The 27,637-nt window shown below is 48.4% G+C and overlaps 1 protein-coding gene across 37 annotated transcripts in view; it reads right to left on the bottom strand.

Annotated features, from left to right (window-relative positions):
• Positions 1–27,217, bottom strand: part of NRXN3 (neurexin 3) — a 1,515,532-nt gene extending 1,488,315 nt beyond the window's left edge. For 20 of the 37 annotated variants that reach the window (XM_074327119.2, XM_074327126.2, XM_074327100.2 and 17 more), the window contains exon 1: positions 26,915–27,216. The gene's annotated coding sequence lies outside the window, so the exon portion shown is untranslated. Of the gene's footprint in view, positions 1–16,969; positions 17,072–24,491; positions 24,516–24,873; positions 24,975–25,166; positions 25,185–26,914 lie in introns of those variants that run through there. The other 17 variants (XR_012494578.2, XR_012494579.2, XM_074327130.2 and 14 more) reach the window with 7 other exon arrangements.
• Positions 27,218–27,637: the final 420 nt, after the last annotated feature.

Here is a 27,637-nt window from a genome sequence, read left to right as displayed (position 1 = left end):
GGACAGGCGGGGACCACAAAGTCATCAGCAGAGGAAGCAGCCACACCCTCTTTTGCTTTCCTTCATGGCCCCCGGAATTTGCTTTCTGTGCCATGCTCCATTCTCCCCTTTCTGCTGGTCACCATCTCCTAACCTAAGTTAAATCATGATCTTTGAGCTCAGGAACCCCCATCACCACCACCACCACCACCAACTCAGTTTCCCAATTCCAAACTCCCATGGAGCAAAACCATCAACCTGACTCACTTTTTTAAGCTCTAGACTGCAGGTCACAGCACGGCTGGGCAGCGTGCGTGCTCACGCCTGATACGTCAAGGCACGGCGTATGAGATGGCGTTGGCCAGGTCACAGGATACGAAGCAGGGCTGTCCGTTTAGCAAGGTGATGGGAAGGGCAGCTCATAAGAGAATGAGGCTGGGCAGGGAGGCGGAGAAAAGAAAATCAAACTCACGTGCCAGGCAGAAACCAGGCTAGCAGAGCCCTTCCCCACTCAGACCTGCACCAAGGTCTTAGATCATGAGCAAAACAGTAGCCAAAGGACAAGTGTGCAGAGTGGAGCCTGGTTCCAGGGCTTTCCAAAAACGGACACAGATTCCATCTGGGTCATATTCATTTCTCAACTGAAAACATTTTCAAATGTCTATTGTTCTACATTGGAAGAGCTATAAGGTAGTTCATGTTTTTCTGAAATATACAGGCAGCACTCAATCAATGTTTCAGAATGGACAATAGGAAAGGATGGAGTGGGAAGGTATCAGATGTAGCAACCACATCTGCCATAGATTGGAGGTCGTCTAGGCAGGAAAGGAGGGAATGGGAAGGAAATGACTCCAGTGACGTCTCAAAGAGATAATCCTGGGTCAGGGATACCCCTAGGGGAAAGGGGGCTTATCAGGGCCAACACAGCTCTTCTCACCAAGTGAGGAGGAGGCAGGACTGTAAATAACCACTCAGTAAATACCCAACCAGGAAAGAAATGAGGGTGCTCCTACCCTCTCTTGCCAGCCTGTCTACCAAGCCTTGGACACTTTAGATGTGGTCAGAAGCCCCAGCAGTGCCAAGGACAGCAAGAGGAAAAGCAGAGGGAGAGGTGCAACACGCCAGCAGCCTAGTTCTCCAGGTTGAGCTAAGGCATAAGCAAGCACCTCCCCAGCTGTTGGACACGAGGGTTTGGGGCAGTCACAGTGGACCACCTGCAAAATCCTGCCACACAGCCTTACAGAGTTAGGTGGAAGCCAGAAGAAGTGAAAACAAGAATGGGGAGAATAAACCCCAGTGTGTGGTTGAGGTCTGTGAAAGAAGGTCTTCTCCAGCCCCCAGCTGAAAGCAGTGCCAGCCTCCTGTATTGATTATGCATGCGTGCCACTGAGCAAACAGGCCGGCTGGGCCAGGGCCGAGGCCTGCTGGGTAATTTATATGCTGGCATTGGCATTCACAGAGTCGTGGGCAGAGTTCAAAGAAAAGAGCTGGAGAACAGACATTCAAAACAGAAGCAAACTGCCACATTTCTGCAGCTTCCGGTGGGTGGGGCAGGAAAGTCTCCTAAGGCAATCACGCAGAGTGGTGCCAAAACGTGTGTGCATGACACACCACTCCCACTGCCTATGACACACCCTCCCGCCCTGAATCCCAGCCACCCCCTCGCCTGGTAGGCTCCTTTAAGACCAGGCGGATGTCACCACCTGGAAGAAGCTTGACTTATACTCCCAAATCGGGCACGGTGACCTCCTTGGTGCTCCTCTGATAACCTAGCGTGGCTGTCATCAGAGGCTTTCACTTCATGCATCTGTTCACAGCATTTCTTCCAGAGGGAAGCCTTGTCCAATGCACTCAACTAAGGCAGCGCTCCTGTGACGTTCAAACAGCTCCTTAGGCCTCTCCTTCAAAGCTCTATCCCAGTTTGTACTCATATTTTCCATACTTTTTTGGTCACTTTCCCTCCTCCGATCCCCAGATGTAAGTTCTGAGGAAGGGGACTTCTTGTCTCTTTTATCACTGCACCAACCACAGTACCTGGCCTGCATTGAAACTGAACAGATAACAATTTAACAAATGAATAAATGAGTCCTATTACAACATATTATGGCCATGTTTATTGCTCTTTCTTTCCAACTAGACTGTGAGATCCCTTAGGGCAAAGGCAGTGTCTAAATGGTCTTTTACCCGCACAACTAGAAGGGGGTGGGGTCAAACGTTTCTGGCACCCTTGGGCAATTACTTCCCATCGCCAAAATGCACCAGACAATTCACCTCATTTTGTTCTTTCCCAGTGTTTAGTATAATTCCTAACCCGTAACAGGTGTTCACTGTCTATTTTCAGATGGTTTACCTTTTAAGGAGCCCACCTCTAAGACTGGGAACGTGTCCTCTATGCTAAACAGCAGCAAGTAGGCCTCCAAGTGACAGTGACAAGCAGTGCATCATGGCCACCAGACACGGACAAAGGCAGTGCTTAGAGCAGACATAGGCTGCCCAGGAGGTAGGAGACCTGAGCGTTCACACCTACCCTACACTTTCTGGCTGGGTGACATGGGGAAATCATCACACTCCTTGGCATACAGTTGTCTTGTCTCTAAAAGTGAAGGAAATTTCCCCTGGCCCCCAGGCATCAAATCCACCTTCTCATGTGTGGTAACTAAATACACAGACCTGAGTTTGAATCCCACCTTCTCCGGTTTTCAGTTGTATGACCTTGGATAAGGTACGTGACTGAGACTTGAGTCTCTGTTTCTTCATCTGTAAAACAGGGCTAATAATGGTTTACAAGGACAGAATAAGATGATGTGTGACAAAGGCTGTTGCAAATGAGCACAGCTAGTAGTCGATTGGTGGCCGCAGGTTAGAGTGGAAAGATCCTGGGTTTGGACTTAGAAGATCTGCTCTGGCTTGCTGGGTAACAATGGACAAGCCAGGTTCTAAGGTCCAGTTTCCTCATCTGGAAAGCGGAGGAAACAAAACAGTCTCTCCTCACTTTGGCCACTCACTCCCATCTGGGGACACCTGCACTTGCTGTTCCACGGCGGTCCCCTCCCCAGCTCTTCCGTGGCCGTCTCATCATTCGGGTCTTAGCTCAGATGTCATCTTCTTTGCTCGGCTTTCCCTTCATCTCTCCAAAGGGACCCACCTACCTCATACTATATTTTATTTCTTTCCTGGCAGTCACTTCTTTCTGAAATTGTCTAATTTTTATGTTTTTATTGTCTATCACCCTTCTCACTAGAATTTCAGCTCTATGAGAGCAGAAAACCTGGTCTACCCCATACTCTACTGTATCACCAGAGCCTAGAGTGCTTAACAGACACTGAATGAATGAATGAATGAATGAATGAATGAATGAATGAATGAGTGAATGAATGAACACTGTTCAGAATCACGGTGAAGAAACAAGTGAATAATGCAAATGAAAATGCTTAGCACAGTGCCTGGGTCATAGTAGGCTCTTTGTGTTAATCTTCTTTACTTTCCCTGGGAACTAATTTTTTAAGAACTATAGACCTTAAACAGTGTCTCGATTTGAGATTTAAAACTTGCTTAAATTGAACCATAAGTAACCTCCCCCATGTACAGTTCTACCAAGTGTTACGCCTCTGGAATGTCTGAGCCACTGAGCCTCACAGGATTCGCCAAGTGCTCTGGAAGACAGGTCATCAGTTGAGCTACTTCTGTATCAGCAGCTGTTGTAGATCAGACACAAAGACAAACGGCTTTCAACCCAATGCCAAGGGGCAGTGCCACCTGGAGTGTGGACTGCAGGCTGGGCCCCTGAGAGGGCTCAATTCTGAAACGCAGACCCAGTCAGGTGCCGACCAGGATGGTGATGGAGATATCTACCCTCGGATGCTGGACCATCCTGCCCCACTCGACAACTGCTGTCTCCTCTACCCACATTCATCTCTGGCCCCTCTTCTTATTCTGGGACATCTCCACTACACTCCCATTAGTCCCCCAACTGGGGTGGCTCTCCTACTCTGCCGAAGGTCCCAGGCCAGCATGGTAGATGAGTCTGTCCCTTCTCCTACCAGATGCAGCTAGACTATCCCAGGTCAAGTCCTGACCCCCAGGGGGTAAAAGTGGCAATGACCTCACCTTGTCCACACATTCTAGGCGTCTACATCCTGAGCACTGAGCCACAGTTGCCAGAGCTCACAGAAGTTGCACATCCGAGGTCAAGGGGCTCACACTAGTGCTATCAGGACTCTGTCCCCCCAATGCACTAAGCTTAAACTCTAGATGCCAGCCAGAACTCACCGCCCCAACCCTCTCCTAACTCTGCTGGGCAAGACATGAGAAACACCAGGTGTGAAACTTCATTTTAAATGTCAAAGGAAAAGTCTGTAGTTCTTAGGGTTTCCAGGCGGGAATTCCACGTGTTTTTGGGAGTTTTCTTTGCTTTCCCATTCCCGAATCCCAAGAAAAGTTGGTCGGGAAATCAGGAAAATCGGCTCCTTGAACCCAGTGATACCCACAATGGGAAATAAACGTACTACTCACAATGCATCTCTTAGACATTTTTCCTATTTATCACTAGGGTTTCCGGGCAGCAATTCCCACCCATTCTCAGGAATTTTTTTCGCTTTTCTGTTCCCAAATCCCGAGAAAAGTTGGTCAGGAAATCGGGAAAATCAGCTCCTTGAACCCAGGCTGGTAGTATCGGCCGTCACTTTGTGGAAGCGATTCATCATGGAGAACAGAAAACAGTTTATATCTTGGGATTCGGGAACGGGAAAGCGAAAAAAATTCCTGAGAACGGGCGGGAATTCTTGCCTGGAAACCCTAGTAGTTCTCCATGCTCAGATATAACTGTGCCTATCAAAATGCCAACGCAAAGCCACAATGGGATTAATCTGTGGCTCTGGCCATGGCGCTCAGCCCAGTGCACCCAGAAAACACTTCCCACATGGAAGGAATGGACTGATATGGGTTGCACATCACGCCCTTGCCCCAAACCCAGCTTGCATCATCTCCACTGGGCTAGAGCATGAGCAGAGTCTCTTTTCATCCCTATAGGCAGAGAGGGAGACATGGCCTGACAACCAGCTACAGAAAATAGGCACTGTGACACCACGTCTAGCAGAACAGGTTGGGTGAGGCAGGGGGGGACACAAAGAGGGTGGCCCTCAAGCCACCACACATCAATGGCTCCAGTGCCTAAGGAAAGGGCTTTCCAGGCATGGGCTCACAGACGACCTTCGACTCTGTCTTCTAGCTAGTTCAGCTGTCACCTTGACCTCTTTAGTCCCACTTCCACTTGATACTCAAGTATCTTAGTGAAATAGAGAGCCAGTTCTGTTTATAGGAGAGGGTCCTTTACCCTTCACTCCAGCAGACCCCTGGGCAAACCTGTACTTCCTAAGTAGCACTGCCCTGACTCTCTGGGATCCCTTCATTTAGTACTTTGCCAGCCTCTCCATCCCAACTTTACAGTTACTTAAGCTATATTGTGTCCCTATGTCCAGCCAGACCAACCTGTTGTGTGACTTGATGTCATCCTTAACCATTTTGAGCCTCAGTTCACGTGTCCCTAGAATGAGTGGTTAAATTAGACAAGCTACAAAGTTTCATTTTAGCACTAATATTCCATAATTCCATAATTGTTTGGAAGATTATCAGCTGGAGTCATCTCTGACAATGATGTCCACTTTATCAAAACTTGACCTTGACCTATTTGCCTTCTTGGGTCCCAAGCTGAATAGGCTTTCTGAAGTTTCCTTTACTCGGTAAATGCTCTAGAAGTATATTTTTCCTCCTTTTTCCCGATAAAGGTCCTCACATTCTTATTCCCGATAAAGGTGGGGACCAGGAAGGTAGGAGGCATTGGGAAGATTGAGGAGAAATAGAGAAATACTGGTGAATGGCAACTCCTTGTAAGGAAGAGAAAAATGCACATGTTCAGACTCAATGGCTGATACTTCTTAGGGCCTCCCTTTTCAGAAATATGTGGAATCTACCCTACCAATCTGCAGCCATGCCACACTTCTTGGGAGAGGAGAGCTCATGCCAAGCTTCTGATGGCTACTCACGTCACACCCTGGGAGTCACCCTCCACACTGATCTGCCCTCATCCAATTTATCATCAATTTATCATCAATTCTGATGATGGTACCACCAAAATATATTTCAATTGCCAGCCATCACCCACACCACTGTCTGTACTCCATCTCCAGCGCCTAGCACAGTGTCTGGACCCAGCGGGTGCTCAATAAAGATTTGTTTAATGAATGGAGTCCAAGAGGACTTCTTTGTCCCTGAGAAATAGAATTGAGAGATGGACTACTTTTGCAGGGCGATGGTGAATTCAGTATTTCCTACCCAGCTAAAGCATAAATAAGTACCTCACCTCAAACCCTGCACTGCCACTGAGTTAAGAATCCCTCTCCCCCTCCTTCCCACTCAGGTCTCAAGACTCAAGAGTGACAATGAAACCACAGGCATCTCCTGTGCAGATAAGATCTGAGTGTAAGTATCAGTTTAACATCGGAACAGCATTAATTCCCAGGAGAGCCGTCTCCTGTCCTTAGGCAGTATAACAATATCCAAACAATACTTACCCTACACACACACACACACACACACACACACACACACACACACACTCACACACACCAAGCTCTGAACAGCAGAGAGCAGCAGGGCTATAACTCAGATGCCTGTTCTGGGGCCACGTGGCACCACCCCTACAGGACTATTAAGAATCTATACTTTGGTCCACGGGCCCGGCTGGAAGGGTGTTCATGAATGCAAAGGACAACCCTCCCACCCTGCCAGCCCCCATCACCAGGGCCAGATACTCAGAGTTTGCACACAGCTCGAAGAAGAGAAGGGATGATTTAATGCCCCTGCTTATACCCAGTTTCTGGAACTCTACATCCATCTAGCAGGGAATCACTTGCTATAAAAGTCCTGAGCTGGAGAGTCATGTGGGTGGCTGTCTGGTTTCCTACCATGTCCATCTCAAGATTTTCCTCATCATTTCACACTGTTGGCACCGCCTCCAAACTTCCAATGCCATCATACCAGCTTTGGACATGTCTGGGAGTCAACCTCCCCACCAAAGACACAGAACCAGGCTCTCACGGCCCATCTGGCCACACAGCAGAGCAACTCTGGGAGCAGGGGGATTCCCACATGGGGTCCTTCCCTGTAAAGTTGCAGCCTTCTCCCTTGGCTTCATTGAATGCACTTCCTGTTGGTCCACCTGCCCTCCGTTCTCACTGATCTGGGAGCCTGGTTTCATCACGGTTGTGTGGTTACGCTCTGCAGTCAGACAGCCCAGTCCAGACCATGTACCGCTCCCAAGGGGGTAGACCTGGGGAAGCCACATGGCCTCTCTAAGCCTTCATGCTCTGGTCTATAAAACGTGAGTCAATGCCTGCCACCTAAGGTTACTATGAGAATTCAGTGAGTTAACCGCTGGGTGTAAAGCTCCCAGCACAGATAAGTAGTCCTTCAATTGCTGTCAGTTCCCACACTCCCGACCCAGCCGCACACACCCCACTAGGAATCAATCTGCTTGCGTTTAAACACACAGTTCTCATGGCCTTTAAGAATGTTCCATCTAGGTAGATGCTTTGAAAAATAAGCAAACTAAGGGGCAAGTGAATTGCTCTCGTACCTTTCCTAAGTGGTCTCTGTCTTCCCTTATCTGGTTAGAAACAAAATGCTTTGTTAAGGCAGTAGTTCTCCCTACTCATGGTTTCACTTTCTGTGGTTTCAGTTACCCACGGTCAACTGCGATCAGAAAATATTACATGGAAAATCCAGAAATAAACAATTCAGTCCTTTTACATTGTACACCGTTCGGAGCAGCATAATGAAATCTCTGGCCCAGATGGGAATAATCCCTTTGTCTGGCGTTTCCATGCTGTCTACTCTCCCCACCCACTGATCACTTAGCCGCCTTCTCAGTTATCCAATCACAGAGACCACATTCACATACCTTTCATTATAGCCTAGTGTTATAATTGTTCTATTTTATTATCAGTTACTATTGTTCGTCTCTTACTGTGTCTAATTTATAAATTAAACTTTACCATCAATATGTATGTATAGGAAAACATAGTATATAGAGGGCTCAGTACTCTCCACAGTTTCCACTGGGGCGTCCTAGAACGTATCCCTTGAGGATAAGGGGGGACTCCCGTATATAAGAGCGAGTCACAGATGGAGGCCAAATTCTTCCAATTCCTAGTCTCACCCTTTCCACCAGACAACACTGCTGGTTAGCATTGTCATTTTGTCACCAGTTTCTTTAATATTACCCTTCATTTGTAGAATGCCCCTCCCAATTCATCTCTCTCCCCAAGAAAGAAACCCCATGATTTTGAGGAAAGCCTGAGGCGGAGGGGCAGGAAGACAGTAACAGTGGTTCTTTCTAGGAGACAGGACTCCAGATGATCATTTTCTTCTTTACGCATTTCTGTTTCCTGGCTTTTTTAAGGGGGTAGGGGGGTCCTCCTTTTGCAATGTACGTGGCACATGTCTCCCTTTTTAAAGTGAGAAAAAATATATAAAGCCATTTCCAACAGCTCCAGGTCTCTTCATGAAAGGGAACTAAAGATGACGATACATTCTCATTTAACCCTCAAGGACGAGGCAAGAAGTGGCCCACTGTACCAAGCAGCCTGAATTGTGAAAGTGGGAAGGAGAGGCAGTCACTCACCTAACAGGTGTTCACCGAGGGCTCCCCCCATGCGAGGTGTCATGTGTGAGCAAAACAAAGCCCCAGCCAGCCCTTGGGGTGGTAAGGACCTATTCAAGCAGACAGACAATACGCAAAATAAACAGACGTGTAATATGTCAGATGGTGTTAGGTGCTATGAAAATTAAGTAAGGCAGGGGGAGGAGAGTCCTGGGGAGGGAAACGCGATTCTGCAAAGTGTGGTTGGGGAAGGCTCGTCCAATGAGCAGAGCCCTGGGGAAGAGGAACAGCCATGACCAAGGCTTGGCGATTGGGCGGGGCTTAGCAAGTTCAAGGAGCAGCAAGGTGGCCACTGTGACGGAGGCAGCACAAGCGAGGAGAGGGTGGGAGGCCACGGGGACCAGATCTGGTGGGGCCTGGCAGGTCACACTTAAGACTCTGGGCTCACTTGGAGTGGCTGGGAAACCACTGGAGGCTTCTGAGCACAGTGACGTAACTTGACTCTTGTTTTAAAGGATCTTCCCAGCCTGCTGTGTGGAGAAAAAAAAAAATGGATGGAGTCAACAGTGGAAGCCCGGGTCCAGTAAGGAGGACACTGCTCTAACCCAGGAGAGAGGTGGTAGCAGTGGTTTGGACCACGGAGTGAGAGTGTGGTCATATTCTGGGTGCATTTTGTAAGGAAGAGGCTACAGGCTTTGCTGAGAGATTAAACGTGGACGATGAGAGGAGAAAACCAGTTCTAAGTGTGCTAAGTGTGAGCAACTAGCACGACGGAGTTGCTGCTTCTAGAACAAGAAAACTGGGTGGCACTGGTCAGGGCGGGAGGTAGAATAAAGAGCTGAGAAAGCTGTAAAATGTGATCGAATTAGTATTAGACGAGCAGGTAGAGAGCTATGGATCAAGCAGGTGGATATCAAATCTGAGTTCACGTGCGAGGTCCAGGCCAGGCGTATAATTCTGAGAGCACTAAATCAGGTGCTCTCGTTACATTTCCTCATTTAATATTCCCAACCACTCTGCAGGGTATGTGTGACCTTACTCCTGTTTTTAAAATGACAAATCTGAGACTCTGAGAAGGCAAGTAACTTGCCCTAAGTTTGTCCACACAGAACAGACTCACTTGTATTTGCATGTGGGTCAGTCTGATTCCAGAGCCCATGTCTCAGGTCTTAAGAAATCGAGACATAATAACCACAGAACCAGAAACTCAGTGAACAGGGTAGCCTGCACCTTCCCTATTCAGGAAACTGAGCCCACCTACTTACAAGGTCCACAATTGTTCTTGCTGCCTGAGCGTCTGGGGCATCCAGGCCCCAGAGTGACGTCCAGCTCTTATTCATCGGCTTCTGCCGTGGTTTCCCGATTTGCCCCCTAATCCTCCACGAGCCCTGAAATTAGGCTCTAAAGACCAGCCTACAGCACTGTGGTCCGAATGCCCCATTAGTTATTACCACTCTCCTGCCTGCGCAGCCACTCCCGGTGTCCGCTCTACCTTGGAGAGGTGACCATGAGCTTGATCTCGTCCCACTGTGGAACCTTGGTCAAATCATTTGACATCTAAGCCTCAGTTTCCTCAACTGTCAAAAGGTGGGAAGGAATTAGAGGAGTCTTTTGAGTCTGTGAACTATGCAGAAAGGGCAAGTTGTTCTAAACACAGATGTTTTACAGTGGAAAAGCCTTCAGCCCTATTTTGAACCCTGGTACCCACTGGCTGAAGAGCCATGAGCAATTTAATCCCTCCATCCTGTTCCTCCATCTCTAAAAGAAGGGTGACAATACCAAACCTACAGGAGTGTGGGTAGCACAATTGTACGGTACATGGCTGCTCCATACGAGCTAGTTTACTGAATAATCACTTTAGAAAAGTCCAAGAGTTCCCCAACTCCATCTATGGACTGCTCTTCCTCCATAGCACACAGGACAGATTCTAGCAGGTCCCACTCAGCCACATGATGATTTCACTCACCTTCTGCATGACCACATCCCCAAAATCCTGAGGTCCTAACAGCCCACCTTTCCACTCAGCCCTAGTCTCATTTCTTCAACTCCTACTCCCAAGGAAACCTTTATGGAGGCATTAGGAGTGAAAGAGGAAGATGAAAATAAAATCTCCTTGCTTGTCCTATCCATCACCAGAAGCAGAAGCATCCTATTAGCAGAATCTGACTAACACAAAATAGGATGATCACCACTCTTATTATCACGGCCATGGCTCATATTATCGTACTCCGGGCAGAACAAGATGGTAGGGAGAATGGAGTGTGGATCTGGCGTCAGACCATGTAGGTTCTAATCCTGGCTGTACCAACTACTAGTTAGAGGACCTTGCATAAGTCACTTGATTCTGAGCTTTCCTCCACTACAACGGTTATGTCATTACCTCTGATTTATAGATAATGACATTTAGGCTCAGCAGGTAACGTATCCACTCAGCTGGTAAATGACAAGCAGGGGGTTACCCTAAGTCTGCTTATGTAACCCCAAAGCTCATGTTTTTCCCACCACAATGATACCCAGAGCAGGCTTTAAAGTCAGAAAATGCTACATTTGCATCTCAGTTGCTGAGAGGACTTGGGCAAATTATTTCATCTCTCGGAGGTTCCGTTTATCTCATCTATAAGGTGAAGACACCTCTCCCTGTCTCATGGGCCGTCATGGGCATCTGGATAGCACATGAATAGCCTGGGCACAGAGTCTGCATGAAGCTGCCCCTCAACGACTTAGGGCTTCATTCTCACCACTACCTCAGAGATAATTCAAAATAAGAAACATCCACATATCCAAGGCAGTCCTGGAACCGGGAGGTCCTCCATAGCTGTTCTCTGAAACCTAAAAGCCAAGTGCCCAAGACCATATGGCTATGAACGACAAAACTAATATTCAAACACACCTCTTTTGCCCTGAGTGTAGAGCCCACCCGAGCCAGCTCAGAGCAGCTCAGCCATTTGAAACCTGAGAGCATCATGCGACCACCACCAGCCTGCTCCCTTTATCCCCCTACTTTAGCTCAATTTTCAGCTACCTAAAAAGATTCCTACCCAGGAAGAAAATCACCAAGTGAGAAAAGCCCCCTCTGGCCAGCTCCGGGTGGACCCCCTAATAACAGGCTTCTACCTCCATTTCAGGGACCAGGAACAAAGAGTATCCTATTGACTTAAAGACATAAAGCAACTTAATTCTCCAACCACAGTCCAGGGCACATAACACCCCAGCGAGGGGCAGCTAAATACAAGCGGAAGCTAGCACAGTGATTCTGAAGCCCTCAGGTCCCTGAGGAAACAGTGATGTTGAGAAGGCACCTATCAATCAAAGCTGATCCTGGAGGAGGTGTGCATGTACACACTGCCAAAAGAATTAAAAACTCAAATCCATAAAGCATGAACTCAGGGTCCTGTGCCTCAGGCTCTGCCTGGGAAACCACAACGCCCTTAAGGAGTGTTTTGCAAGAAGCGCCAATCCTCGGGCTTCCCTAAAAGATCCTTCGCCCTTTTCTCTGAAGAGTGACCAATCACAGGAGAAGAGTGTTGACTGATGAAGACTGGCATGGTGCTTCATAGTTACCCTCTTGCTCTGCCTTTCCTCCTTCCTGTCCATTTGCCAGGAGGAGTCAGGTGCACCCACATGGACCATGTTCTGCATTGGGCCCCACGGTCCACAACCAAAATGAAGCCCAAGATGTCTGTTCCATGGCTGGGGGAAGAGCAGTCCTCTATCGCTCTGAGGGGTGAAGTGTGCGGACCTGAGCTCTAGAGCTTCAGAGCCATTTACTACCACAGACAGAGCCAGCCTGAGGCCCTGATAATATTGGCTATTAGACACCCCGACACTGAACCAAAGTTGAGATTCATTCTCTAAAATGTTGGTTGTGTGAACCCACCCTCCTCACCAAAAAATAAAAAATGGAAATAAAAATAAAATAAAATAGCTCTATGGTTAAGCCAGACTCCTATCACAGGGATCACTGTAACTGAAATAGCTGCCAACCAACCCAGGTTCTTCAAAAACTTGCTGAACATACCTCTCCACTCACATCTCTCACTCAGCCCTCCATCCATGTGCTATAAAGGTCAATCTCCTGTGTATTGAAGAAAAGTCCTTCTTTTCTTTTCCTTCCTCAGGCTGTTTCCTTGGCCTGTCATCCTCAGTCCTCCCCGTCTGCTGACGTCATACTTTATGAATTCCCCTTCTTCAGTAAAGCCTTCCTCACACTCCCTTCCCTGGCAGGAAGTAAGCATCCCCTCTAAGGAAACCCCCATCCTCTACATGGAAACCCCCATCCTTTCCCTAGAAACCCCTACGGTCCCTTCTATTCTGGATCCAGGCTTCTAGCCATGATTACGTACATTCATAACGTCCTTCACTACAGAATGTCAACTCTAACTTTTCTTGGTATCCCTAGCACTAAATACAATGTCCTGGGAAAGGAAGCAGCTCTGCCCAACTGAATTTGTGGAAGCCTGCAGCTGGCCAGCTTGGGGTGTGAGTAGTGTTGGCGTTCCAGAGGGCATTTGTCTTTCTCCTCCATGGAAACACAGATGTGCATTTGAGAGATGATGGCACAGGGTACACTGTGCACAAGAAACAGGGTAGGGGACCAGCAAATCAAAACTGTATTGCAAACCTCCTCTAAACACAGTGTCTAAACTTACGGAGAGCCACTGGAGCCCCTATGTCTGCCTCGCAAGGGCTCTCTCTGAACTACTTCTATCAAATCCACCCCCCACCATCACGCAACTCTCCCTAGCTCAGCTCCCCAGGTTCCTGTCCCAGCTGTGCCATCAAACACTTGTGTCCTTGAACCAGTCAGTTAACTGCTCCCGGCCCTCACCTCTACGTTAAAGAAAGTGAACTAGCCATGCTCTAATGTTCTACCCATTCTCTAAGATGTTAGGGTTCTGTATGGGACAATGGATTCACTTTTTTCCAAACCCTCATTTGGAGAAATCCAGACTCTAATATTAAATAAAGGGTTAGTGTTTTTCCCACGCTCTAAACTTTCTTCTGTCCCTTCCTTATTTCCTAGGTAAAGGGATACATTTTCTTTCCAGGACTGTAGCACGGTGCCTGCCTTAGGTGCCAAGGAGAGCAAAACTCAGCAATCCTTCCTTCCTTCTTAAGATATAAGACCTAAGAGGCCAAAATTTGCCAACTGCCTCATTGTACCCAAAATCTAAATCTGGAAGCTCAGTGGCATGAGTGGCTGTTGTGGAAAAGTGCTCATGATGCATCTTTAAATGAAAACTCAAGCCAGTGTGACAGCTTCCAAAATGTGATTTCAGTGCCTGGCACAGAGTGGGTGCTCAGTTAGTACTTGTTAAATGACTGAATGCACTTCTTTAAAAATGAAATAGCAAACCCTGGATTGTGGATGCTTAGAAATTAAGCTGGAAAGACAGGTATCAGAATTTCCCATTAGTTATTTCTGAAGGGGGAGCTTACGGATGACTTTATTTTTGTTTATGGTATTTTCTAAATGTTCTATAATGAACATACATTATTTACTAATAAGAAAATTATGTCACTTTTATAAGGAGTTAACTGTTGTAAAAAAAAAAAGTAGATAAATAAATAACCACATACACACAAAAAAAGAAAAAAAAGAGTGACTGTCATCCAAAATCCACAACCCACACTCACGACAGCCTTCTTCTCTCTCACACATCCCGCCCCTTCTTAAAGAAAACTTCCCCGCCTTCCCTTTTGTCTTGATTCCAAGAATCTGGGGATTCGGGTATTTGCCTTCAAGTGTGAGCCTCATCAGATTCAGAGCCCAGGATTATGGTGGCCCCCATTACTCCAAGACCGAGAGGTAAGCTGACAAAAAGCTGGCCTGTCCACTTGTGGCCTCCCCCTTGCCAGAACCATCCCATAAACCCAAGAAGAGCACCGAGAAGGGCACACAGAAGCCTCCACCTCATGGGGCACCTGTCCACCTGCATAGATTCCTTCACCCGCCGGTCAGGGCAAGGAGGTTGAAGAAAGGAACTCCATGTCTTGGCAAATTTTTCAGGAATTTAGTATTTGATCAGTGCCCCATTCACACGTGTCCTGTCTCCTCCATGTCTTCCTGCCTGTCCCCGGGGCTCCACACCAAGTGCATGACTGAGGTCCTTTCTTTCTCAGCGAACCGCACCTCTGCTCAGTGAAGATCAGCTAGAGGTGGGGAAGGGGACAACACAACTCAGGGGCAGGGGTGACCTCAGGTGCACACAGAGGGAGGGTGTTCAGAAAGACACCAGACAGAGGAGGAGAGACGAACTGCAGGTGACAAGCATGTCACTAATTTACAGGTGGGGGTGACAGGTAGGAGAGAAGAGGGGAATGGAGGGCAAGCATTTGCTATGAGCTCCTGGGCCAACAGACCTAGAAGAAGGCTGGCCTGGGGCTCTGGCCAGAGGAAAGAGAAATGGAAATCCCTCACAGTCATGGCACAAAGGGGCAGCCATGCCCCAAAGGGGGCCTTTGAGTCGTCCTTCCTCGGGATGCTCCCTGGCCCAGAACAAGCAGGCCTGTGGGCTCCAGGGCAATTCCCTCATCTCCCACTCTCCTGACTGACACTACCCAACAGGTGAGGTCCAAGCAGCCCAGGCAGGGCAGAATCCAGAGGGGTCCAGTGTCTGTGAACTTGACCTCTCAAAGCCTGTTTCCTCACCTGCAGAAAAGCGATAAGAATTCCCATTTTTCCTAGTTGTTATGGGGATTCAGTGAGATCATTTTGGTAAAGCATTTCGCACAGTGCTGGCGTCTAAGATCCATCCTTGGCCAACATTATCAGCATTTTCTTAACTTCTCTGGTTTTTCCTCCCCCTCACCTCATCCTTCAGCTCTCAGCACTAATACCAGTCCTCCTAGGCTACCTTCCCACTCGGGGGAGGGATGTTAGAGGTTAGAGGAGGGCCAGACAGCTCTCAGTTTCAGTCCCAGCCTGGGCACCTCTCTGTGCCTCAGTTTCTTCATCTGTAACAAAGCAACAATAATAACAGTACCTCCTTTAAGACTCATTGGGAGGATTGAATGAGGTAATACAAGTGAGGCGCTTACTACAAAGCCTGCACAGAGTGAGCACTTGATAGATTTTAGCTATTATTATCCCCCTGACCATCATTCTAAATTAAGTCTCCGTAATTCCCTGAGCCCCCAGTAGTTTTCCTTCCGAGTGCTCATCATAATTTGTAATTACATATTTATTTGTGTCCTTTAATATTTGCCCTTCCACCCGAGCTTAAATTCCATGAGGGCTAAACCATGAGTCTCTCTTGATTGTGGCTGTATTCCCAGTACTGTGCCTGGATAGAGTAGGTGTTCAATAAATATCTGTTGGGTGAATAAATGCATGAGTAAATGAATAGAATATTAGCAAAGGCGTGGAGGATCACCAAGGTCCCTTCCAACTCTGTGAGTCTCCAGTATTCTCTATTTTTTGACAGCTATGGAAGGAAAGTTTAAAATGAACCCCAGAGAAGCTGTTTCACCAATCCCCGGGGAAGACTCGGGATGTTTGCTGCTGACAGACTTCTGGACACTCAAGTTGTACAGAGAGTTACTCTGATGTTTTTAAACCTGAGAAGGGAGCCTGCCAAATTTCTGGGTTGGAACCATCCTCTACTGCCTCAGGGCTGCCCACACACAGGGCACTAAACAAAGTTCTGTGGTGGGCAGCAGAGACCCGGGCCAGGTGGACAGGCTTCCTGTGTCAGCAGCATACAGCCAGTACAGAGTGAAGGAGGCCAAACCTCATGGAGCAACAGGTGACCACAGTAGCCTCTGTCCTCACCTATTCGTGCCTCCAAAGGGCGAAGACTTCATATGTGCATGCATGGGACTGGCCTTGGGTACCACAGTCTCGCACAGCTACAGACAGTGTTTGTTTTTCATGCAGATTCCCAGGTGCCACCCCGGAACTCCTAAAGCAGCTCGGTAGTGGGGCCTGAGGACATGCATTTTGTAAAAGTTCCCCAGTCATTTTGATGCACCAAAGCCTGAAAGCTGTTATTCTATTGAGACGAGAACAGGTCGATATAAGCATTGCCCTCCTGGAGGCTGGGTGCATACGTGTACAACCAATTACCCCCCCAACTCCCCGCACTTCTAACCTAACTCTGGAAACAAGCTGGTCCAGCCTGCCGACACCTGCTTTGCTGCTCAGGCTGTTTTGGAACCCCGGTTTGCAAGCCTGATGGAGTCACTGGGGAACTTTAAAATATTATATTGATGCTGGGTCTTACTCTTAAAGATTCTGATTTAATTTGTATGAGGTGCAGCACAGGTTTGGGATTTTAAGATGGTGATTCTGATATGCAGCAAAGTTAGAGAACTACTGCTCTAACTTACCCTCACCACCCAGCTCCCAGCTCACCAGTGCAGACTCCAAACACCAGCAGCTCCCCAGAACAGCCTTCACCCAATTAGCGGCTCAGCCTGAGCTGCCGTGCGCTGAGAAAGAAAGGGACAGAAAAAAAGAAAGTGGCGTTCACATTGCAAGACCCTGGGGTGTTGGGGCACAGGAGCTGGTCAGAGGATGTACCTAAAAGCTCCCCGTCTTTACCTCCTATAAGTTATAGGTGACCTGCTAAGCAGGCACCAGTGTCCTCGGTGTGTATGAGGCAATGACACAGCGGGAAAGATGTCCCAAAGTCCTCTTTCCTGAAGTTGTATCCCAGCTCAACCACTTACCAACTCTGCAACCTCAGGCAACTTACCATGTTTCCCCGACAATAGGACCGAGCCGGACAATCAGCTCTAATGCGTCTTTTGGAGCAAAACTTAATATAAGACCCAGTCTTATATTATATTATATATTATATTATATTATATTATATTATATTATATTATATTATATTATATTATGTTATATTATGTTATATTATACTATATTATATAAGACCCAGTCTTATAGTAAAATAAGACCTTATATTATATTATATTATATTATATTATATTATACCCGGTCTTATAGTAAAATAAGAGTGGGTCTTATATTAATTTTTGCTCCAAAAGACGCATTAGAGCTGACGGTCTGACTAGGTCTTATTTTCGGGGAAACACGGTAGGTAACTTCCCAAGCCCCACCTTCCTCATCGGGAAAACGGGAATAACATAACCCGACACTTGTTCACTGTATCTTCACAACTTTATGTACAAAGCACTTAACACAGCCGCTGGCACATAGTAAAAGCTCAGTCAAACTCAGCCAACGATAAAATATCAAATGGTTCTTTTGGTTGCTTGTTAGATGCTCCATTCTTTTCTTTTCTTCCTTTGGAGGGTCTTGGACCCTTGTCGGCTATTCTGCCAGCCTCGGGTATCTTCTACTCCTCTAGGGCCTCTTTCCTCGTCAAGATTGTCTAGCTCTTCACTCTTGAACTCGCGACTTGACTTCTCTGAGCCTCAGTTTCCTCATCTCCAAAGCAGGGGCATGAAAATGCTACTGCACATTCATTTAAAGAACCAATGGACCAATTTATGTGGATTGACAACACAAGGCCTAGCCCAGGGTCACTCAATAAACCCCAGATGCGGTTTATTGAGGTTCGGCAGAGCCCTCACCATCCGCTCTGGCCGCCAAGGGGTAGAAAAGATGACTCCTGAAGGCTCTTGGGGAGCTGGCGATTCCAAATGTGGAGCCAGGGGAAGCAGCAGCCCTGGCCCTCTCGCCTGCCCCTCCTGGCGATGCTAAAGAATGCTGACTCCAGCGTGGGGCCCCTCGCCCCAGCTCCCCATCCTCCTCACTCCATTTAGCTCTGGCAATCCAATTCCCTTTCCTCCACCCGGAAATCGATGTTTAATTAACACATTATTGGAAAAATAAACACAGTCTTCAATGGGACTGCAATGAAGCTAATGCAGCTCAGCTTGGGGGCTGCAGACCGTCCCTTCCGTCAGTGAGATGCTCTGCTCTTTCCTGCCTCTGAACCAAGGAAACGTCACCTCTTCTCCCTGGAGTCCTCAGCCTGGGGGGTCCCAGCTTCTTCTCTCTGTGTGTCCTCTCTCCCTGTCTCTAGGCAGAGAGACCACCCATCCCTGCTCATCCTTGATGCTATAACAGACACGGGGAAGGAGGAATCCAGTGTCAGTACGGAAATCACTGCTCCATGGGAGGAATGAGCCACCTCCGCCTGCACATCCCAGCCTCCATCTGTGAGGCTGCAGAGGGTCCCATCTTCCCCTTTTCTCCAGCCAGAACCAGCACTCATCCAACTGAGGGGTCAGCAGCTGTCTTGCCCTGGCTGGAGGACGGGAGAAGGCCTAGGGGTGACTGACCAGGATGAGCCCCAGGGTCCTCTCCAGCCCTCAGACCTCAGAGCTCGCCTGCAACCCTCTCCCCGGAAAATTTTCTCCTCTAGCCCCCATTTTAGATGCTCCAACTCCTACCCCCTCTTCTCCACGGTTCAGGGTGGAGAGCCGTGCAAGGTGTCAGAAACAGCATGGATGCTGGAGTCAGACTCAAGCTTGGATCCAGGGTCAGCTCCGTCTCACTGGTGTGATCCTAGACAAGCTATCTAACCCCGCTGACCCCTGGTTTCCTCATCGGTCAAATGAGGACACTACACATTTAAAGGAAATAAAGCAGAACACGCTGCTCTGCTAACAGCCATGCTAGATGAGTGTCCCTTCACCGAATCTCCCACCAAGGGCCCGGCCCTACCGCAAGGGCCATGGGGAGTGTTGGCCCATCAGGGACCAGGGCCACAGAGCAAAGCAGAGATAGACAGGCTGCAGGTTCTCTGCCGTCTGCCAACCCACCCCCATCCCAAACAACCTAGACTTCTCTGACAAGGTGCCTGAGCAGTGAAGAAGATACCTGAGATATCATGGGAAACAGGGTTTCCAAAGTGCCATCCAAAAGACAACCAGCAGTGCCACCGCTGGGACAGCAGCTTCCTCTCCTTAAACTTTACATGCCTCTGACAGGCAGAAACATCTTCAGCAGGTCCCAGGATTGTAAGCCAGACTGCTCAGCAAGTGGGGCAGTGCTAAGAACTTGGGGACCGGAAGAATGGCCCACAGGGCTGGTGTGACACAGTGGTTAAAGACCAGAGGCTTTGGAGCCCTGGCCACTGGGTTTGAATCATGACCTTGCCACTTCCCACCTGCGTGACCTTGGCCATGTTATTTAATTTCTTTAGGTAACACAGAGATGATAACAGTACCTCCACCTCATAGAGTTGAGTTGTGGGAAGATTAGATGAGATAATGCATGTCGAGTGCTTAGCGTAGTACCTGGCACATAGTCAGGACTCACATGTTCGCTGGGAGGATAGTAAGAGTGCTTAAGTTAGGAGCCGTCGTGTGTTGGTAGTGGGACTAGTCAGAAGATTCAGGTCTTACTCTTTTCAACGGGACAAGTGGAAGTATCTCTAGAAAAAGGCTCTACTCTTAGCCACTTGCTTGCCCTAAAACTGGGTTTCCCTCTCTGGCATGCCTCTTTCCTCTCTCTGTACCATTAACAGAAAGTGGGTGAAGTCATCTTAAAGAAGGATGATCATATATTTTATCATCCAAACCAGGGCACTTCTGAGAGTTAATGATGACACTAGGACAAAGGCCTCAATAGGAACTGTCTTTACAAACCAGGACATCTGGTCATTCCATCTCAAGGTCATACAGAAATGGCTTCATGCCCTATATCAAGGTCCTGACAAAAGGTAAGGCTTCCGAGTCCTGAGAATCCACTTTACTCTAGCCCCCTTTCCCCCTACACCCTGACCCCTGCAAAACACACACACACACACACACACACACACACACACACACTCACACACAGCTAGAACGACTAACCCCTCCCCAATTCAAGGTCAAAGCCAACCCCAGGGGTGGAGCAGAAGAACTAGTAGGGGCTCTTCACACACATTTCATGACATCACACTCCTCAGCCAGCCTCTGGAAAAATGAAACACACTGAGGCTGGTGTCTGGGAAATAAGGGCTAAGCCAGTCCGGGAGATGCACTCAAGCTCCCAGGGCATCAGGATCCAGACACCAGGTGTGTGGCTCTCTGAGTGGAGGCCCCGCTCTATCTGAGAATAACCTCGATGGGCAGGGATACATGGGATCGAGAACCCAGAACCCCCCACTGGGGTCTCTTCCTCCAGCACATACAGAGAATGACCTTGATCAGCACTCAGTGACTCCAGTGACCTTGGAGTATAGCTCTGTAGGAGTCGAGTCTGCCCTCTAGAGGCACAGCCTCACCAAGATCCCACTCCCCTCTGATGGAGGAAGGAGAACTGAGAGGGGACCTCAGTCGCCACCGGCACAATACTCTTTGAGAGAGGGTGCACATCCCATAGGCAGCATGACGTGCAAAGAGCCGGGACAGCCAGGACACCGGGGTTCCAGCTTTGCTCGCGATCAAACTCGGCATATGGACAAGGCATTTGATCTCTCTAGACTTCAGTTTTCTCATCTGTATTGGAGGGCCCCGAAGGAGATATGGTTCATCTCCCGTCACCTCTAACAGTGTAATGTAACAATCACAAACTTGGACTTTGGAATAAGACACATCTGAGTTCAAACCCTTGATCTAGCTTACTTTATGTAAGTTTAAGTCTGTCTCCTCTTCTGTCAAGGGCAGGTATTAATAGTACTGGTACACTGCATTGAGTCGTTTGAACAATTAAATGAGGTACTGAATGTAAGAAAAAACAACAACTCGGTATAGCTTAAGTACCTCAGAAATGATACCTTTATCACTAATATCACTACTGTTACTACTACTATGATGATATTGATTACTAATATTAGTGAGATTGAGAAGGAGGCAGAATCATGAGAACGGCATGGAGAAGACTTTTCTATTGAACTCAGAAAGCTGAGCACTTTGCATTTCCTCCAAGATCTGGGACTTGCAGACAGGGATGAGACAGCCGGAGGCAAAGTTCAGCTTTCCCAAAAGACAGACCCCAAGGTGCTGGAGAAGAAAAGAGAACCCCAACACCAAACCCATATGGTTCTTTTCTCCAATCAACACCTATTTGTTCAGCACCTACTACCTGCCGGGGGAAATATCCTAGGCACTGAGACCACTGCAATGAATGAAAGTGGACAGAGTCCCTGACCTCCTGGAGTTTGCATTCTAGAGTGGGAGACAGACAAGATCACTTTAGCACCTCAGTACACAACAGACCGTTAGGCGGTGATTAGCTGATTAGAATTAAAGGCAGGGTAATGGGCTGGAAAGTGGCTGGGGGTTGGAGTGAGGGGACTATTTTAGAAAGCCAGCCAGGAGAAGCCTCTGTGAAGAGGTATCACTTGGGCAGAGCCCTGTGGGCGGGGGCGAGGAGCAGGCCCCACACACAGCCCCTGCCGGAGCCAGCCCAGTACTGCCACCTGTGGCTGGCCCAGCCACACCACGGCCCTTGGTCATCTGCAGAGCAGCCAGGGCGGCTTCAAGTGTCACAGCTGCAGCTCCTCTGCTCTTCCCCCAGCGCATTGTGCCAGGCGAAGACAGGGCCTGACCACAGCAGGGACCTACGCGCCAGGTTGGCTGCGCATTTCTCACGGTGGCGAGCTGCGGAAGGGGCGCTTCTCCCATCCACGCAAGGGGGTCACGTAAGGAGCACGCACCAGGGGGTCCCAAGAGCATTCTCTTCTCTGTGTTCGGCACAATAATTCGTCCCTAAGGCATCCTACTCCCCATTGCTCCCCTTTCTCTGGCAATGACGTAACACTTTCTCCCTAACTCCCCAAGGTCAGCGCCAGGAAGAGAGAGGGATGTCAGCAACCCAGGACAATCAGCATCTTGCTCTGAGGATTTTCCTTTCTTTTGAGGGAAAATCTTTCCCAATTTCATGCATAATTGCTAATAAAGACGGACACACCTTTAGCCAAAGCAGAAGGAAAATGGCGTCTGTTTTAGTTAAGGCAGCCAGAGCCCAGGACAGCACTGGGACTCAGGCTGCTGCCCTGGCCGAGGGCAACTGCAGCTCCTTGGGGATGCAGCCTCCGACGAGGCCGAGCTGCCCAAAGGTGACTGACGCCATGGAGAGCAGGACCATTCTCCCGCGCTCTGCCAGGGCTCCCGAGGTGGCAGGGGAAACCCTCAATCTCGCCCACCGTCAGTCTGCATCCGCCCACAGTCCTCCATGAGCACACCCGCCCACGGGCTTGCCTGGGGGCCGTGGGGATCTCATACAGTCTTCCCGCTGGGGACCTGAGCGGCTTCTCCCTGTTCCACCCTCTTCTCAACTACCCTGAAAGCTCCATTGCCCTCTCTCCCCCCACCCAACATCTCAGCTTTTTGCCTTCCTCCCGCTCCGAGTGAGGGAAGGTAAGCTTCCCTTCCCTGTCACCCCCACACCCCTCCAGAGCCACTCGCATGTACATGTCCAAAAAGCGCACTCACGCAGCACACAGGCAGGCAGCCTCCTGCGTGAACCGCCCGCACAGCGGTGACAATCCCATGGTGTCCAATTGGAGGCACAACGGCACTGGACCAACACAAACACCCCTTCTGCCCCCACCCAAAGGCAACACAAAGGCCACCAAGAATCTCAAAACAAGACGACATCCATAGAGCGAGAGCTGGGTAGGACAAAGACATCACTCCGTCCTTCCAACGAACCACGACAACTCTGGGATATTCTGCAGTGCCCTCTGGCTTGACACAGCCCACTGAGCAGAGCTGTGTGTGTCGGTGTGTGTGAGAGAGCGTACATATGTGTGGGTGTAGGGGGAAGGGGGGTCTGTGTCTCTACTGGCCAGACATCAAATCTCCCCAGAGGTAACCCAGACCAGACTCTGCTTTCCCTGGGTAACCTTCCTCTGATGTGCCGCAAACATATTACACGGATGGTTAAATTGGATCATTATCACCGGGTGCTTATTTGGCAAAAAGAAAAAAAAAAACCCTTAATGTCATCTACTACCCCCATTCCCATCCCCTTCTCATGAGGTCCCCTCCCCCCAAAGACTCTCCAACATGCTAATCCCATGAACTGCGACACACCACAGCTTTCAGGAAAGAATAATGGCGAAAAGGAAGAAGCGAGCGATGTAGGGAGAAGACGTGGAGAATGGTACTGCGTTCCCTGCATGAAGATGGGTGGGTAGGAGCCATGGTGGAGTAGGGGTGGGGACAGCCATAAAGGGTCGCCCGTGTCTGTGTGAGAGAGAATGTGTGTGCAAGAGCGTGTGCAAGTGTGTGCGTAGATGTGCCGACCTAGCCCTCCTATCAGAAGGCAGCATCCGTGTGGCATGTAGGAAAGGCCATCGCACCACTGTTGTGTTGCAAAAAAAAAAAAAAAAAAAAAGGAAAAGAAAAAAAAAGAGCCGCAGAGCCATCAGAATCAGAATTTTCTCATCGAGATGGAATGGGCTAGAGGAAGGGGGGAGGGGGTGTAGCGGGTAGGGGAGAAGGGTGTGTGGAAATAGAAGGCAAGAGCATGGCAGACGTGGTGGTGGGGTGGAAAAAATTGCACATACACAGAAACATAAACACACACAATACCCAAACACCAACCCCACCGCTCCACTGTTCATCCAAGACTGACAACCCGTCCCCCATCTCTCCACTGCCTCTCTGTGCCCCCCAAGCTGGTGCCGATGGATTTCTGTATCTCAGTTTTGCAGCAGTGGGCTAATTACAACCAAGCCCCCTCACCAAATTAACCCCTCCCCTCCCTCTCTTTTTTTCTCTAAAAGGCCAATTGAAGAATAATGTGTTTTTAGAGATAATGGATTTTTTTTTTTTCCCAAGGAGCGAGAGAAAGGGGGATGCAGGGCAGAAATTCTGCAAACCAGTGACTTCCGACCTCACCTCCGTCTCCCTTCATGTCTCCATGCGCTGTAGCATCTCATCTACAATTTCCAGCCATCCCCTAGTCCCCACCACCCAAAAGAAAAGACCTTCCTACCATGCACATCGACAAACACACCAACCGTCACCCAATCTCAGTAGCCGATCTCAAAACCAAGCATCAACCCACCTCAACACATCCTTTCCCTTATATAAGCAGCAAATCATCAACATATTCAGTAAAACACAGCATTGAAAAGAAATCAACAGAAAAGGAGGCCAGACCACCGTCCAACCCCCAATAATTCATAATAGGGAGCTACCAGAGAAGCAAAGACGTAGTTGTCTCTCAGAATCTAGAATCCCTTTGATTTCTGGCCCCTTCGTCTTAAGAAGCAATTTTTAAAAATTATTTCACTAGAAAGGGCCGGAAAGCTCCAGAAAAGGGCATTCGCACAGTCCGGTTGTTTTAAAAAAATTAACCCAGCCCTGTTGCTCACTTTGATAGCGAACTTCCAGCGTCCAGCCTTTTCCCCCCTCTTCCAGAAGGAAGACTGGCTCACAGGATGAACCCCGGGCTGCAGAAAATGGGCCAAGAGCCCTTACTCTCCACTCCCCAACCAAAAAAAAAAAAAAAAAAAAATCTAACAATAGGAATATCTCTGCACAACCAGCACCCATCTGAAATGTCGTTTGCCTCTATATGACTTAGGCAGATTAAACCAGGAGATTAAAAATAATAATAATACCAGCCTTGTTATGTCTCTCTCCCCTCCATCCTTCCACCACGTACCCAGTAGCCCTTAGGTAAACTTGCCCATCATAACCAGCGGGACCATTTTAACTTGAGAAACGATGCAGAAGCCCTTGAACGACGAAGGGAGGCTGTACCCAGAACAGCAAATTCATAAAGGACTAGTTCTTCGGGCTCCCCAGACCTAACCTCCAGGTGCCCCCAGATAGACTATCCTGGGTATGGAGTCACCCAGCGCGCTGGGAGTTCAAATTTCCATTGGAACCTTCATCACAAAGGCAAACGGTCATCTGACCCCCGAAACTACACCGTCTTCCAGGTGTGACGAGGTGTGTCCCTCTCCCTCCCAGGGCCATGCACAAGACCCAGAGCAGAGAAAGAATTCAGAATATTAGTGGATAGTGGTAGTAAAAGAAAACTATCTCCCCAAGCGGGAATGACCGGAGGAAGCGGGGAGATGACAGTTCTTCCTCTCCCAGTTCTCCTATTTGGTCAGACTGTGTCTTGCTCCATCCCAGACTCGCTCTGGATGCTCTCTGACCTTTGCATTAAAAAAATTTTTTTTTTTTTAAATAATGATCAGGGGAGAGGAATCCTACTTTACCTAAACACCAATAATGGTTAGAAAAAATATAATTTTCTCACTGCATGACCATATTTCTACATTCAAATCAAAAGAGGAAGGCATTTAATGGAAGGAGGGAGAAATTTATTTTTTAACAAGTAATCACAGGGAAAGTCACCTGCAAAGCACCCGAGCCCATAGGTTGGTATTACATCACTGGCCTAGGAAGAGAAAGGGGCGGGGGAGTGGGACAGATTTTTTTTTTTCCCCTTGTCATCAGAAAGATATTTCTAAAGCTGTGAAGTTTTGTGGTTAAAAAACAGAGAGGGAAAGAGCTGAAACTCTGGGTACCACACAATGCCTTGAAAAAAACAAATGCATAGAGCCAGCTTCTAAGGTCACTGAGAGCTTGCAAAACCCACAGTGCTTACGCGGAGTGGAAGTTTTCAGGCAAGCCTGCTACTAAATCATTAATATAAACAAATGGAAGGCAGAGGAGGAAGATTCCCCTGTAACCGATCCAAACAGGAGTGCACACACACACACACTCACACACACTCCTTTTTCACCTTCTCCAAGTATTCCCACCTTCACAAGAAGACAACGGGAGTCTAACAAGAACCTTCAGGCTCAAGAACCACCTCCTCATACTCTCCCCCCGCAAAAAAAAAATCACACTCAAACACACACACATGTACACACCTCATTTCCTCAACACCTAGGAAATCCCTGTCTCAATTCAATTTTGTCTTCTTGTGAGCCTCAGAGTGTCCCTTTTCTGAATCAGCCCCTTCCCCAGAAAAAAAAAAATAATAATGAGGAGGAGGAAAGTAGCTACAAAATGCCAAAAAAAAAAAAAAAAAAAAGTAGCTACAAAATGCCCAAAATGAAGTGATGGGCACACATCATTTCAGACTAACAATCCAAGGAAATAGGAGAAAGATTTTCTAAAAAGTAATAAAATATCTAAAACATTCTCTGACTTTTTGAACACCTGGAGCAAAAGGACCCAACTTCCAGGAGAAACTGTACGAAACGAAAGGCAGTTGGAAAGCCATTCCCATGGTCAGCCACGGCTCTCCGATCCAACATTCAGAAAAAAAATCTAGGTTGGTCGCTCCCAACTGAAAACTTCTACCCTCGGAGCAACTGCCTCCCAGAACGAACAAGAACCTGGAGTTGTTTCGCATCCCGCCGGTCTTCCTTTCTCCCCAAATCTTACCTTTCCAGTTGAACAGAAGATTTGGGATCTGTTTGTTTGTTTGATGTTTAATCAACTGAGTTTGCTGGGTATGTTTCCTCTTTGGGAAGGTTCAAATTCCAGAATCTTTCTCTCTCCTTTTCTTTTTCTCTCTCTGGGAGGGAGTGGCAGGGAAGAAGGGAGGTGGGTGTTGGAGGTGCGAAAAGCAAGTCCTTGGTGGCTGGAGATGCTGGCGCTGCGAGAGAGGACACGCTCGCCTCTCCCTCTCAGTGAGTTGCATGCAAGAGATGTGTAAGGCTGAGCTCTGAGCCTGAGACTGCCGGAGGAGCCCAGGAATTTCACGCACTCCGGAGCCGGCCCCTCCCTCTCCCACACAGACCCCGGCATTTAAAGAGACAGCCAGTCTGCCTGGCTCAGGGCTTCACCTCCTCCCTGACTGTTTTGCAAACAGCTGTGAAGATATCATCAGGGAGGGACACGCTGCAGGCCCCTAAGACTAAGAGGCAGTGTCAGGAGCTCAGTTCTCCCCTCACCCCAGCTTGAGGAAGGCTCTTGGCTAGAACTGGAGCAGGAATTAAAAATAAAAGACAAAATCCTCAGCTACAGCTTCAGTAGACTAAGCCACTTCTCACTGCTGAGGATGCACGTGCCTCATCGCAGACTGAGGAAGTGGAGCGGACCCTGAGCTAGCAATGTACCTCAGTTTCCCTGAGTGGTTGTTCCTCCTTGCGAAATCAGGGCAAT

Source organism: Rhinolophus sinicus, chromosome 3 (assembly GCF_057876585.1).
Source record: "Rhinolophus sinicus isolate RSI-liver-muscle chromosome 3, RSI-T2T, whole genome shotgun sequence".
NCBI lineage: Eukaryota > Metazoa > Chordata > Mammalia > Chiroptera > Rhinolophidae > Rhinolophus > Rhinolophus sinicus.
Note: the sequence above shows the minus strand (reverse complement) of the source record. Positions and strands in the feature narration are given on the sequence as shown.